The 16,193-nt window shown below is 33.6% G+C and overlaps 1 long non-coding RNA gene across 1 annotated transcript; it reads left to right on the top strand.

Moving 5' to 3' along the window:
* The first annotated feature begins 8,705 nt into the window (after positions 1–8,705).
* LOC116423697 lies at positions 8,706–14,740 on the top strand. The gene is made up of 3 exons (XR_004234205.1): positions 8,706–8,825; positions 12,593–12,779; positions 14,705–14,740. It is a non-coding gene; the product is annotated as an uncharacterized LOC116423697 (long non-coding RNA).
* The last annotated feature ends 1,453 nt before the right edge of the window (positions 14,741–16,193 follow it).

Here is a 16,193-nt window from a genome sequence, read left to right as displayed (position 1 = left end):
AGATGAAAAAATTGTTAAGACTGTTGCAGAACTTTAAAATCTGCAGGAATCATTGGATTCCCTAATAGAAGATGAGAATATTGCAGAACTTCAAAACTTCCAGGAATCATTGGATTCTCAGACACATGAAGTAATGGACAACAGATTGGTTTTGAACTATTTCTAGGACTTATAGACATGTATAATTCCTCATGTTAATTCATGTATGTTATATCACTACTAGACTGTGTTACTATGTGCTTGTGTAATGACTCCCAGGTTGATGGTTTTATGTATAACTTTTTCAAGTGAGACACTTCAGAAACTCACTAATCTGTTTTGATTCCCCATTTTCTTTTGATTTTCATCTCCCTTCCTGAGATGTCAGGGAGGGTGTGATCACCGTTTTGATGTTTTCATCCTTTTTTGAGGAGTTGGAGAAAATGTGATCGCCATCTTTCTGAGGTTCTCACCTCCTTGAGAAGTCAGGGAGAGCATGACCACCTATGTTCTAACACAAAAGAAAGTGAGAGATGTTGTGGGACAGAACTCTGAAATAAGGATTCTTACAGCTGAAGTTCATGTTAGTTACTTCCATTAAAATGATCACCTCTAACATGTTATTCTCCCTCTGCCTTCAGTCTTTCCCAATACTAAGGTCTTTCCAATGAGTCCTTATCATTATAATGGCCTAAGTATTAGGTTTCAGCTTTGGTCTTTGACCCTCCATTAAATGTCCTGAATTAATTTCTTTCTTTCTTTCTTTCTTTTTTTTCTTTTTTTTTTTTTTTGGTAGAGACTGTGAAAATATTTATTTATTTATTTTTAATACACACTGTTTTATGAAATATGTTGGGAGAGAAAAATCAGAGCAAAAAGGAAAACAATAGGAGAGATTAAAAAACAGAAAAAATGAAGTGATTTACATTGATTCCTTGGTTCTCTTTCTGGTTTCAGATGGCATTTTCTATCCAAAGTATATTGGAATTGCTTTAAGTCACTGAACCACTGAGAAGAATCAAGTAAAGACTTGTTGATGGGCATCCACCTCCTTTCCCAATTCTTTGCTACCACAAAAAGATCTACTGCAAACATTTCTGCACTTGTGGGTCCTTTTCCCTCCTTTGTGATTTTCTTGGGATACAGATCTAGTTATGTCACTGCTAAGTCAAAGGGTATCTACAGTTTTATATCCCTTTGGACATAGTTCTCAATTGCTCTCTGGTTGAATCATTTCACAACTCCATCAAAAATGTATTAGTATCCCAGTCTTCCCACATCCCCTCCAACATTTATCATTATCCTTTCCTGTCATCTTAGCCAATCTGAGAGGTATGAGGTGGTACATCAGAGCTGTTTAAGTTGCATTTCTTTAATCAATAGTGATTTATGGGAAATTAATTTAATCCATAGCTTAAAAGAAGTACACTCTACAGTGTTTCCAACAAGAGGGCATTTAATCACCATTCAAAGACCTCTCATGAAGAGGGAACATATGGGAATTCTTTGTGCATGCAGACTAAATTAATTTCTTTAAGTAGTGATTGACTTGGTATCCTTTCTGACCAAGGGTCTCAAAAATTTTCTCCAGTGCCATAATACAAAAACATCAATTCTGTGGCATTCAGCTTCCATTATAGTCGAACTCTTACAACCACACTTTGCTAGTAGAAAAACCATAACTTTAACCATATGGACCTAAGATGACAAGGTGATTTCTCTGCTTTTTAGTACATTGTCTTAATTTGCCATAGCTTTCCTTCAAAGAAGCAAGCTTCTTTTAAACTCATCTGCAATGATCTTTGAGCCCAAGAATATAAACTCAGTTACCCTTTCAATTTCTTCTACTTCTATTTGCCAGGAAGAGATAGGACCAGTTGCCATAATCTTAGATTTTTTGATGTCAAACTTCAAGCTAGTTTTTAACACTCTCCTCTTTCATCCTCATCAAGAAGCTTTTTATTATTTATCTTATTTCTCTATACTTTCTGTCATTAGAATGCTACGATCTATAGATGTATACATCTGAGATTGTTGATATTTCTCTCAGCAAACTTAATTACATTTTTTGATTCACACAGATTGGCATTTCATATATAAGGAGTATCATCTGCATATCTGAAATTGTTGCTATTTTCCCCTGATAACTGTAATTCTGGCTTTTGATTCATGCAACCATGCATTTTATGCACTTTGCACATGAGATAAATAAATAAGGTGAGAACATTCAGCCTTATTTTACTTCTTTTCCAATCTTAAACCAATTTGTTCTTCCATGTTTGGTTCTAACTGTTGCTTCTTAGCCTCTGTATACAGATTCCTCAGGAGACGAGTTGTATTGCCTTAATTTTTTCATAATCCAGAAAATTGCATCAATTAGGTCTCTAGTTTATCTCCCTATTTGATAATCAGCTTGCACTTCTAGTAATTCTCAGTTCATATATTGCTGAAGTCTAGCTTGCAGAATTTGAAGCATAATCTTACTGTCATGTGAAACGAGCACAATTGTTCAGTAATTTTAACATTCCTTGGTATTACCTCTCTTTAGGATAGGGACATAAACTTTTCTTTTCTAATCCATTGGTCACAGTTTGAGTTTTCTAAATTTGCTGACATGTTGAGTGCAGCATCATTTTCATAAGGATCATCTTTTAGGGTTTTAAATATGTAACCTTTGATTCTATCATCTCCACTAGCCTAAAGCTCACTTAACTTTATTCTCCAAGAAATTTAGCTATGGCTCAATAGCCATGCCAACATGGTTATTGTTATGTTAAGCTATTTCTTGTATAGTTCATCTATATATTCTTTGCCACCTATTCTTAATCTTTGCTTCTGTTGAGCCCCTGCCATTTTTGCTTTTTATAATTCTCAATTTTGCATGATATTTTGCATTAATATTTCTAATTTTCTTGAAAACATCTCTTGCCTTTCCCATAATAGTTTTCTTCTATTTCATTGCATTACTCATTTAAAAAAAACCTCTTTTTAACTTTTCTTGCTATTCTCTGGTCACTTGCATTCAGTTGGGTATAGTTTTCCCTTTCTCCTTTCCTTTTTGATTTTTTCCCTCAACTATTTTCCTCAATTGTTTATTAGTCATTTTGTTTTCCTGCTCTTCTTTTTCTTTGGAATGTTCTTTGTTGCTACCTCCTATGAAGTATTGCAAACCTTTGTGCAAGTCTATCCTACCAGAACAAATCCCTTACGTATAAATGTACCATCTCTTCCACTCTATGTTCATAAGGGATATTATAGGTCATATCTATATTGTCTGATGGTTTTCCTTACTTTCTTCAATTTAACCTTGAATTTTGCAATTCAAACCTCATAGTCAGCTCCAGGTCTTATTTTAACTAAGCAAAGCTTCACTTTTGGCTTCAAAGTATGTAATCAATTTGATTTTGACACTGATCATCTGGAGATATCCATGTGTAGAGTTGCCTTTTGGATTATTGAAAAATGATGTTGACTAACTTGTTATCTTGACAAAAGTCTCTAGCATCCTTAATTTTGCATTTCAAAGTAAAACTTACCTGTTGTTCCAATTATCTTTTGATTTTCTACTTTAGCATTCTGATTACCCATGATGAATGGGATTTTGTATGTGTATGTTATTTCTAGATGTTGTAGGTCTTCATAAAACTGATCAAATTTGTACTCTTTTGGTTGGGAGACTTGTAATACTGTGATGTTGAAAAGTTTACCTTAAACTTGAACAGATATCATTGTGTCAGTTTTGAGATTATACCTCAATGTTAGGATTCTTACAAGGTGCTAAGTAAGTGGAATTGAGGAGACAGTGGTTAAATCTAGTTTAGCATTGATTTAATCCTACAACAAATAATGGTTTCCTAATGATATAATGATTGGTGTATACTCAATGTGGAACATATAAGGAGCTGTCAGGGCCAGGAAAGGCAAGCTCACTAGAAGCTTTCTAAGGCTGAGACAGATTCATTCCATTATCTACCTTTGTGGTGGCTGGAGGCTCAACCACAAACCTTTGAAAGTTGAGGAGATTCAGAAGCCAGAGAAGGCAGGCTTCTCAGAACCAAGGAGAGAGATAGGCCTCCAGAAAAACTAGCTGAGCCCCAAGTGAAGGAGACAAGACTTTGAAGGAGACAATAAGGGATTTTGGACTTTAACTCCTGACTGCATTTGGGGGGATTACTGATGAAACTAAGGCTGCCTCCAGAAGCCTTTCAAGAAACCTGCTCCCAGAGAATACTATATTTTAGAGAAGAATATTACACCTCAAAACTGTATTTCTCAATCTTTTATTGACTAAGAAGGTTATTCCATCCCTTCTAAGGGTCTCTTGAAAATTATCTGCATAAATGATCAACTTTGATAGATTTAGCTCTTTTCAGCATTAGTCTCCCCTCACCCCCCCAAAAAAAACCTCATGAAGAAAAATGCTATACACATCCAGAGAAAGAACTATGGACTCTAAATGAAGATCAAAGCATACTATTGGCACTTCTTTGGGGTTTTTTTTCTCATTTTTCCCTTTTGTTCTGATTCGTCTTCCACATCATTATTGATGTAGAAATAAGTTGAACATAATTGTGCATTTTTTTTAAAAAAAGAAAATACTCTGCATAGAAAAATTATTGAAAATGTGGGATCTGGAATTACTTAATAAAAAAAGGGTTAAAAATTTAAATAAGAGAGTTAAGAGCTAGAACAGGGTCTTGGGTGACATTAACAGATTAACAGATGAAGAACAGAGAAAATAGGAAGGATATCATGGATGGAGAGTTACATGACACTCCAATAAGCCAAAGAAAAAATGGTCAACTTCTAGCACAGTTCAATTTTGCCTTGCCAAGTGTCACTTGGAATAGAGATCTAGGCTGGTGAGCTTATCTAATATGGCCATGGTGGGGAGGGTTGAAAGGGTGAAGGAGTCTGATATGCTTCAAGAAGCAGCAGCCAAAGAAATTACTCTTAGAGAGGAAAGAGTCAAAGTAGAGGAAGTAATTCAAAAACAGAGGAATAAGAAAAATGATATTGAAACTACTAAGATAATTTATGAGGAAGAAAACTCAAAGTTCTTAAACATAAACAGATAAACCAAAAGAGAAGTATGGTCTCCATATCTATAAATGAGTTTAGGCATTTCCAAAGAAATACAAAAATGAAAGGAAAACTCAATACTGATGAGAATGAACTCAATATTGGAATTTTAAGGGGAACATGAAATCATAAAATGTTGTCCCTAGGTGATATAAACAAGAAATAAAAATTAGGAAAGCCAGCTTTATGGTCTGCTCAGCAAAAATAATGGTCAGAATAAAATAACTGAATCTGAATTGACAAGTCTTACCAAAGAAACAAAGAGAAAACAATGTTTGGGAATGCAGATATAATGAAATAAATCTGGAAAAGAGAAGCAAAAAGCAATAATATTAAAAGAAAACATTCTTTTCATGCAAACAAAACATTTTCATCATAGAGAGGATAGAGATGACTTAAGAATTATAGGACTTCCAAGAACAACACATCAAATGAAAAAAAAAAAAGACAACTAAACACCATAATGCAAGAAATAATACAAGAAAAACGTTCAGAACTTCTGATCCCAGAAAATAAGGTGATAATCAAAAGAATCCAAAAGCTAATCTCCAGAAAAAAATTACAAACTTCAAACAGTTAACAATTCCATTGCATATCAACAAATTTTACAAACCAGGAGGATTGTCAAAAGAAAAGAAAAGAAATTCAAGTAACATAGAGCTATTCTATATCAGAAAATGTGGGAGGTACTGGAATAATGTTTTTGTGAAGAACAATGGAACCCAAGATGCACTCCAAAGTGACATACTCTGAACATAAATGAAAAAAAAAAAAGAGGAAGAAGTACATGCAATAATAATGAGGCATTCAAAACATTATTGGAAAGAAAACCAAGCCTGGAGAGCTTTGTTCCTTCTTGAATATCCCAAACATCAGAAATGTAAGATTAAAAAAAAACAACTCAGTGCACATAGCATATAGATTTCTTTGCAAATACAAATAATTATATCAGCTATTATCTCAGTGGATTTATATTCTACCTAATTAATGCTTGGGTATGAGCCAAGACTGTAAAATGCAACTTATATTTTGAATCAATGAGAATATAGGCATACTAATAGTCCAACATACCTCATGGCTAAGAAAGAAGTCGAAAGAAATTTACTTCCTTATCACTACTTAAAAGGGCAGCTAGGTGGTACAGTTGATAGAGTGCTAGACCTGGAATCAAGAAGACCTTAGTTCAAAACTGGCTTTAAACACTTATTAGTTGTGTGACCCTGGGCAAGTCACTTAACCCTTTTTGCCTCCATTTCCTCATTTGTAAAATGAGCTGGAGAGGATAGCAAACCATTATGATAAGTCTGCCAAGCAAAACCCAAATGGGGCCATTAAAAGAGTCAAACATGATTGAAACAAGTGAACAACAATGAAAAATTTTAAGCTTGTAAGAATTCTGAGGGAAGTAACCAATAATATGATATATCCAGTTTTATGACCAACTAAATAATAGTGTTCTGATAAAAAAAATCAAACATTTGTGGGATATACAAGATAATAGATCATGTAATACTACTCCATATTTGCCTGTGGAGAAACAGGTCAACTAGCCTGTTTTCAAAATATTGCCAGAAATTGGAAGGAACCCTATAAATTAACACCACCATTTGCTACCAATTAGAGAATTAATTGAATTCCTAAATAAATAGATTGAGGCTACTTTTGGTGAAATTTAAGCAAAAGATAGTAATTTTTGGTCATGTTAAAATTGTCAGAAAGGAAACATATTTCAAGTAAGGAAGACTCTCAAGTACTACATCACAACTATTGGAAACAATGTAAAGGAATGAATCTAGACACAGTACATTTTCTTCCTAGTACTTGTATAAGCAGTTTTCTAGAGTATGCACACATTTCTCAGAATATAAAGCAGTGTTAGTCATTTTAGGACTTTAAATATTCTGGGTTAGATGGATAAAACCATAAATCTTATGAGAGCTATGAGCCCATACTATCCAATAGCCAAGAGCCTAGTGATATAATGATTGGTTTATACTCAGTGTGGAGCATATGAGCAGGGACTGAGAACCACAGAGGACAGTACCTATCCAATAGGTACAGACACAAATCAGTAACCAAGATTATGAAGAGTTAGGACTATGTCACCAATTACTTGACTAACATGATATCTGAAGTAAAATAGTTGAAAAATTGGCATGTACTGTCAGGCAAAAATGATAAGGTTTTCCTATGCAATGTGTTTTACATGAAATTGCAGGTTTATTCACATACATGTTTCTAAGAGGTAGGGGATATTTACTGGGACTTGTTGGAAGGGTTGAGATTTGACAGCTGCAAGAATTTGGGGGATTGAAAGAGTAGAAGGTTGAAGGTTGAAACAGGAAGCATCTTTGTGGTTGTGTCCTTTGAAAGTGGAATATGGTAGAGTTTATTTAATGGAACAGAAAACAGTAGGATTTTCTCTTGGGAAAGCCAGTGTCATCTTCCATAGAAAACAGATAGCAATGGGCATAATCTATAGTAAATTTTCCTTGAGTTGGCTATGATGAAATTCTGTTTGAGGGGAATTTTCCTTCTTCCCTTTTCAAAATATTCTGATTGTGTTCTCCACTACTAAGCCTGAGGTTTCTTTTTGTTATTTCATTCTCCTTCTTATGTATGATTCTTTTTAAGAAAGGCTGTTTGGAGATATCCCTTAGGGATTTTGTATTTCACGTTTGTGCTATATCGTGCTATATCATGTGCTAAGAATCTATTATGGGCCAGAACTCTGAACTTGAAATAAGCATGCTTACAAGGTACTAAGTGGAATTGATGAGACTGGTTATCTAGTATAGCATGGTTCAGTATGATTGATTTATTCTTATAACAAATAATGGTTTCCTAGTGATATAATGATTGGTTTATACTCAGTGTGGAGCATATGAGCAGGGACTGAGAACCACAGAGGACAGGTGCACTAGAAGCTCTTGGAGCCAAGGAGACAATTCCAAAATTCATTTCATCTTTAGTCAGGCTCCTGGTGGCTGTCCTGGCCTCCTGCACTAACCCCACTAAGACCAAGGCCAAACTGAAAGGCTTTCCAGAAAGCTGCCCAGCATCAGGGCAAGGAGACAATAAAGACTTTTGGACTTTAACACCTGCCTGTCCTTGTGATGATTACTGAACTGAAATGAAGGCTGCTCCCAGAGATCATCAGAAAACTGAACCAGAGAACATTACAGAACCTAACATTCTGATGTGGTAGATCAGTATCTGCCTGGAGCTATTAAGTAACAAGTTAGGTTAATGAATGATTTTTTAATTCTCCCAAGCAGAAACCTAAAACCTGAACTCAGGGATCAGTTGGATTTCCCTTGGAACAATGAACAACTGAAGCATGGTATCACTGAAGAATAGAGTTACTGGAGACAAACTTCCATCTAAAGGTAAAGGAAAGTAAGATCATAGACTCTTGTGTTTCACATTGACACCCAGTGGTACAAAGTGGGAAACTCAGCCCAGGATATATTTTTTTCAATTTCTTTTTCCCTTTCATTTGGAGTTATTAGAAGTGCCATACTTGTTTCTTTTGCTTCTACATAATCTATAAAGTCCTTTCATATCGTCATGAAGTTTATGAGATGAAGATTATGAGTATATGAGATTACAAACATTGTTTTTATAATTTTACAGATGAAGAACTGTATGGCTGGGAAAGCTTTGTCTCTGCAATCATGCTACATACATAAATCTGAAGTATTTTGAGAATGAAGAGAATATTAACAACTGAGTAGGAAGGTATAGTGAAGTCAGGAGAGAAGGTGAGGACAAGAAAAGTTTAACATAATAAGTAACTTGAGTTGACTTGGAAGGAAACTAGGAATTCTTACAAGTGGTTATCATGAAAGGGATATAAGGGGGAATACAAAAAAAACTACAACAATGGAAATTGAATGTTAATTTTTGGGAACAACTAGCAGAAGAAGATAGGAAAGATAGGGAGAGGATTAAAAGATGCATTCCCATCAAAAGACTTAATTAATATCACATAATTATTAAGTATACAATATATTTAGAACTTAAATCCAAGTTTTCTGATTTTGAATCCAGCACCCACACTGTCTTTGACTTGCTTTCTCTTAATATGGACAATACAGGAATGACTCACAGATAATCAAAGCAAAGGAGACACAATCAAAGGAAGATAACAAAATAAATCAAAGACATTGAATTGAATAATGATTTTAATTGACACCCATCACAATATCTATCCACTCTTTGCAAAATTTCTAGGGAACACAAGTCTGTTCTACCAATTCTCCTGTAACTGCTAAATTAACGATTAGACACATAGCATGGCATAACAGATCAGTAATCACAACAATCTCTTTCCTGAGAGATTATCCTATTCCATTTTTAAGTATATTTATCTATCTCCTGCACTTCTATTGTCTTTTAGCTAGGTTTGTGTCTCTCCTTTGACAATACTCTTCTAACCTTATTTATATTTCCCACATGCTAGAAAACCTCATTTTGTCACAAAGTCATGTATAATCTTTAAAATACTTCATCCTTTTTTTTTAAACTTCAATTGTAGACCAGAGGGAAAGCACTACTGATTTGGAATTCTGAAAGCTACCTGGCCCTAGAAATGGGGAAGTAGGCTCTATCCCACTTCTGGAATTAACAAAGAAAAAGCAGCTTAAGTTCAGAATTTACTTCATGACTATCCTCTAGAGATCTTTCAGGCTTGATGTCAGAACATTTATTCTGTCTAATCCAAAAGTATCTCTAGTGACTGTGATCTTGATTATGTAGCTCTTTCTAATTATGAAAAACTCGGGAAAGAGAGCTCCTATCTCCATAATAAAAATAGCCTTTATTTCAACTAATTCAATTGTATCACTTTGCAATGAGAGATAGATAGATAGATAGATGATAGAGAGAGAGAAAGAGACAGAGACAGAGACAGAGACAAAGAAAGAGAGAGAAAGAGAAAGGCGGGAAGCAAGGAAGAAAGAAGAAAAGAAAAGAAAAATTGTAAAGGTTATGCCAGTATGTTACTGATTGTATTCATATCTACAGGTTCGATGCCTTTCTCTCTCTCTCTCTTTTTTTTTTTAACTTTTGAGGGTGATTTGAATGACATGTTGGATTAGATGACATTTGAGGTCCCCTTTCCTTTAAGATTCCTTAATCCTAAGGCTCTATGAAAAGAGCCATAAGTATCCTTCTCCTAAAGACTGCCATTTTATGTCAGCAGATTATTACTCAGCCATCTAAAGCAGTAAGAAAGCCAAAACTCTGATCACAGTCCAAACAATTTGTGGGTTATGTCTAAATAGTCTGATGTGCTAACCACAACTAAGAAATTTATTAGGGATTTAAAGTTCTGTAACTAACATTTTATCATTCATTGTCCTGGAGTATGTTTCAAAATTGTAGAAAGTCAAATTTTGGCAAGACTACAGGAAACATCAATATACTAGATGCAAAAGGTCATTAAAAACATTTAATGAAGTAGTGTAGTTCTGATATTTTCAGATTACTTTAGAGAAATGGAAATTAGTGGAGTTCTTTAATTAAAAATGCAAACAGTTCTGGGGCCCTTGAAGTACATCAGTTGAGATTTCTTGAAGTTTCAAACAATGGGAGATCCCTATCTCCTTCCTTAGAGTATTTGAAACAGCTATCTTTAACTAGAGCAGGAGTTCCCAGCTAGTATATGGGCCTTTATCTATAGCTGTTTTTTGGAACTGTACCATTTTTTTTTCTGTGCACATGGTCTCCACAATTTATTGGGGTTCTTAGGGGAAATATTAAAAAAATGATTTTTTTCATTGAATTCCTATCTCTAACATCAAAGATAAACAAATATATAGAATGAGCCATGCACGCAAAATTAAGATATACATTATTTATAAGATATACATTAGATACATAAGGATACATAGAGACACATCTAGAAAGAAGACCTATATATACAATCAGCATTTTTTTCTTTTGAGGTTCACATAAATGGATATATGTCCCCAACTAGATCTTGGTAGCTTTTTGATACTTCCTTTCTCCATGGTGATTCAAAAATCTTTCTTTCTACCTCAAACCCTTCCCTCAGACTGGGAGACTTTAATGTATATGTTGCTATTCACTTCAATACTGTTACTCCAATTAATCAATCTTCTCAGTTCTCATTATCTAAACTTTTTCTTTACATTAACCACACATGATCACATCCTCATCTTCACTCACAACTGTTTTATTTCTACCATTCACAACTCAAAAATTCCTCTATGTGAACACAACTGCTACTCATTCCACCTCTCCCTAAGCTTTACCCTTCTAAAACTTTCCTATTCTCCACAACATCTTATCTGTTATCATCTGTATTTCCACTCCAACACTATTATACCTTTACTATTGCTAGGCAATTTTAATATTTCTACTTAATCAACTCACTATCCCATTCTCCACAGCAGCATTCTCTAAACCTTTTCATCACTCTTCAAACCCCCTATAACTTCCCCTTCCTCTTCCCTCTCAGAAGACCAGTGGAATATAGTGTAGAATATAATGGATAGATTGATGGATTTGGTATCAGGAATATATAAGCCAAATACTATTGCTGTTACATGACTTTGGACAAGACACTTAATCACTCTCAGTTCCAGATCTAGAAGAGACCTAGAAAGGTCTTTCTCTAAAGAGACAATTTACCAAAACCCTTTGATTTTACAGATGCAGAAACTGGGGTCCAGGGAAGTTAAATGGCTAGTCTAAGGTCATATTAAGTGGCAAGTTCAGAGATGGAATTTGAATACATGTTCTCCCATTCTAGAGTCAAGCCAATAAAACTGTATAATATGATTTCCTCATCTCAAAAAATAAGATAATAAAAGCACTAATTTAGAGGGGTGCTGTGAGGATAAAATGAGATAATATAAATGATTTATAACCTTACCACATATTATAAATGTTAGCTATTGTTAGGGATAGGGACTAGACCTGTGAAAATGAAATACTTTTACAATATTTTTGTAAACAACCTTGCATATCTTGATTTCATAGTTAAATAATTGAAAAAAAGAACCTTATACTGGATTTTTTATGTAGGTACGGAAGCTCACTGAAGAAAAGAATTCCTTAAAAATTAGAACTAAGAAGTAGAAGCTAATTAATTTATGAGACATCAAGAAATAGTAAAGCAAATTCAAAAGAATTTTTTAAAAATAGAAGAAAATCTGAAAATCAGAAAAGACAACTAAACTAGCAAGTAAATAAAGGAGATATAATTTATGAATTATTGGATTACCTGAAAACCATGATCAAAGAAAAAAATCTTGACACAATATTTCAAGAAAGTATTAGGAAAACTGCTCTAATATATTAATTACAGAGGGTAAAATAGAAATGGAAAGAATTCATACCTGAAAGATATCCCAAAATGAAAATTTGCAAGAATATTATGGCTAAATTCCAGAGCTCCTAAGTCAAAGAGAAAATACTTTAAGCAGCTAGGAAGAAACAATTCAAATATTGTGGCATCACAGTCAGGATAACATAAGATTTGGCAATTTTTACATTAAAGGTGCAGAAGGGTTGAGATGTGATATTCTGGAAGGCAAAGAACCTAAAATTATAGCAAAGAATAATTCACTCAACAAATCTAAGTATAATCCTTCAGGGGAAAAAGATTAAATGAAATAGAGAACTTTCAAGCAACAGAAATGAAGAGAAATTTTCAATTTAAAGAGAAGTCACAAGAAAAGCATAAGGTAAGCATGAAAGAGAAATCCTAAGAGATTCAATGAAATTAAATTGTTTATGTTCCTATATGTAACATGTTTATATGTTCCTACATATCATTTTATATGTATCATTTTGATACATGTAACTGCTAGGAGCTTCATCATTATTTGGGCAGTTAAAAGGAGTTTACACTGAGGGCATGTGTATGGAATTATTATATTAGAATGATCTAAAAAATGAAGGGAAAGAAAGAGGGATACACTGGGAGAAGGGGAGAGAGAGGTAAAATGGAGAAATTTTTCTTACATAAAAGAGGTTCAGCAAAAAAAGTTTTTACAATGGAAGAGAAAATGGGGACAGGGACTAGTGGGTAATGCTTGAACCTCACTCTTATTGGAATTGGCTGAAAAGAGAAAAAATACACACATATATATGTGTGTACATAATCGGTTGTGTGTGAAAATGTAAACTTACCCAATAAGGAAATAGGAAAGGAAGGAGATAAGAGGAGAGGCAATAGTTAGAAGTAAAAAGGACTTTTGAGGAGGGACAAAAATACACAGTAATCATAACTGTGAATGTGAATGGGATAAATTTACTAGCAGAAGTAGATAGAATTAATTAGAAATTAGAATCCAATAGTATACTGTTTACAAGAAACATATCTAAAACAGAAAGAGCCACACAGAGTTAAAATTAAGAGCTGAGCAGACTCTGACAGCTTCAAGTGAAGTAAAAAAGGTAATGTAGCAATCATGATCTCAGACAAAGCCAAAGCAAGAAGAGGACAAATTAAAAGAGATTGAAAAATGCTAAAAGGGTGCCATCGATAATGAAGCAACATCCAAAAATTTTACAATGAATTTATCTCATAAAAGTCTCATTTATTAAATATATACTCAATATAGAACTGTTCAAATTTTTAAAAATAAGAACCATTTTCCAATTGATAGATGATCAAGGAATATGAACTGGCAGTTTCCAGAAGAAGAAATCAAAGTTATCTATATGAGAAAATGTATTAAATTACTGCTGATTAGAGAAATGAATATTAAAATAATTCTGAGATATCATTTCATGTCTATCAGAAATGGCAAATCCTTGAAGGGGAGAAGGGAAAAATAGGTATACTTAAGAACTGTTGGAAAAATAGGTTCAGTATAACTGGTTCAATCACTGTGGAAGACAATGTTAAATTCTGACCAAAGGCAATGAAGCTGTGCATACCTCTTGAGCCAACAATACTCTTGCTATGTTTGTATGCCAAAGAGATCATAAAATAATGGAAAAGGACTTACATAAAAATATTTATAGCAGCTCTTTTTTATGCTGGCAAAGAATTAGAAATTGAGAGAATACTTATCAATTGGGGAATGGCTGAATAAATTATGACATGTGATTGTGATGAAGTACTCATTGTGCCATAAAAAATGATGAGGGAGGTGGTTTCAGAAAAAAAATATGATTAGAACTATATGAACTGATACAAGTGAACTGAGAACCAGGATATCATTGTTTACAATATAACAGGGGCATAATGATGATCAGTTGTGAAAGACTTGACTACTCTGATAAATACGATAATCTAAGACTGTTTTTTTTCTGAGGCAATTGGGGTTAAGTGACTTGCTCAGGGTTACACAGCCAGATAGTGTTAAGTGTCTGAGATCATATTTGAACTCAGGTCCTCCTGACTTTAGGATTGATGCTCTATCCAGTGTGCCACCTAGCTGCCCAATCTAAAACATTTTCAAAAGACTCATGATAAAAAAATTCTATTATGCTCCCCTGCCTCCTCTACTAAGAGATAACTGATGAACTCTGAGTTCAAATTGAGGTATATTTTCTTACTTCCTTTATTTTTCTTGATTTTTTGAAATATGCCTAAAATGGAAATATGTATTATATGATATCATATATATAATTGATATAATTTTGTTTGTCTCCTCAGTGACTCTGGGAAAGTCTGGAAGGAAGGAGAGAATTTGCAAATCAAAATTGAAGAAGAAAAGAATATTCAAAATACATAACAAATTAAAATATTAAAAATAAAAAGAAGAAACAGCAAGAATAAAATTTGCCTCCATGGTAACAAAGCAAAAATAATATTGGATAGTATTTTTCTTCATCCTCTATTGGTCTAACTATCTATGAGTCAAGATAAGAATTTAGGGCATCTAAGTTCCCTAAAACACAGTTATCTCATAATATAGTGATCATCCTTTTTTTCTCAGGTCATTAGAAGACATGATTATCTATCCAGGTAATTAAGAGACTATATAGTATAGTGAAAAATGTCTTGTACCTAAAAACAGTAGAATTGAGTTAAAAATTGTTACTCATTATCTCAGGCAAGTTTATTATAATTATAATTAGCTGGAATTTATATAGTGTTTATTAATGAGCCAGGTGCTATGCTAAGTACTTTACAAATATTATCTCATTTTATCCTTAGAATGATCTTGGAAGGTAGGTCCTATTATCATCCTCTTCTTACAGTTAAGAAAACTGAGGAAGAAAATGGTTAAGTGACTAATTTTAGGTCACACAACAAGTAAGTGTTTGAAGCTAAATTTGAATTCAGATTCCAGGACCATAGCTTTCCCACTTGTGTTAGCTAGATGCCTGTATTAATAGTCCTAGGCTTCAGTTTTCTCCTCTGCCAGATGAGAGGGCCATACTAGATAATCTCTAAAGTCCTTTTCAGATCTACATTCTATGAAGCTTATATCAAATAAAAGAATCAGTAAAGTATAACAAAATCCACAGCTGATTTAAAAATTCATGGTGGAAATTACTTTTACCTTTAAAGTGACTAAACTTTCTTTTTGCACTATTTAGGATTATAATCTTTCCCATTAAAATTATAAGTCAGTATAATAATCATACCTATAATACAGTGATGTCTAGGACTGTTTGGTCACTGTTCTTAGCTCTTCAAAAAGTGGAATGGATTGCCTAAGGAGGTTATGTCTCACTGAAGGCCAGATGATCCCTTATTGAATTTACAACAGATATTCATATTCAGATAAAGGTTAGTTTCTTAGATATTTTTCATCTCTGATAGCCTGTAATTATTGGATATACATTATCATTTTCTGCCTCCTCACCTATTGTCTGTTTTACTTATTAGTATCAGAAAATCTACTTCTTGCTTCCTTTTTATTTTCTATTTTCTGCTTCTAGTCTGACATGGCAAAAAAACAAAAACATCCTAAAACCACCAACAACCCAATTACTTTGGAATGTATATAAATATGCTTAAGGGAGAACCAAGGGATGATGTGCATAAGCTTTAGGGCATGGACTTTGGGACATTTATTTTGGTTGCTTATAACTTTAAAAATTATTATCAAGATATGTTATTTCAGTCTTTCATATGTTATCCTGATAAATTATTTCAGTCTTTTCTGTCTTGTCTAACTCTCTGTGACCCTATT

This window comes from Sarcophilus harrisii, chromosome 4, assembly GCF_902635505.1.
Source record: "Sarcophilus harrisii chromosome 4, mSarHar1.11, whole genome shotgun sequence".
Taxonomy (NCBI): Eukaryota; Metazoa; Chordata; class Mammalia; order Dasyuromorphia; family Dasyuridae; genus Sarcophilus; species Sarcophilus harrisii.
The sequence above is the reverse complement of the archived record's forward strand: the minus strand, read 5'-3'. Positions and strand labels throughout refer to the sequence as shown.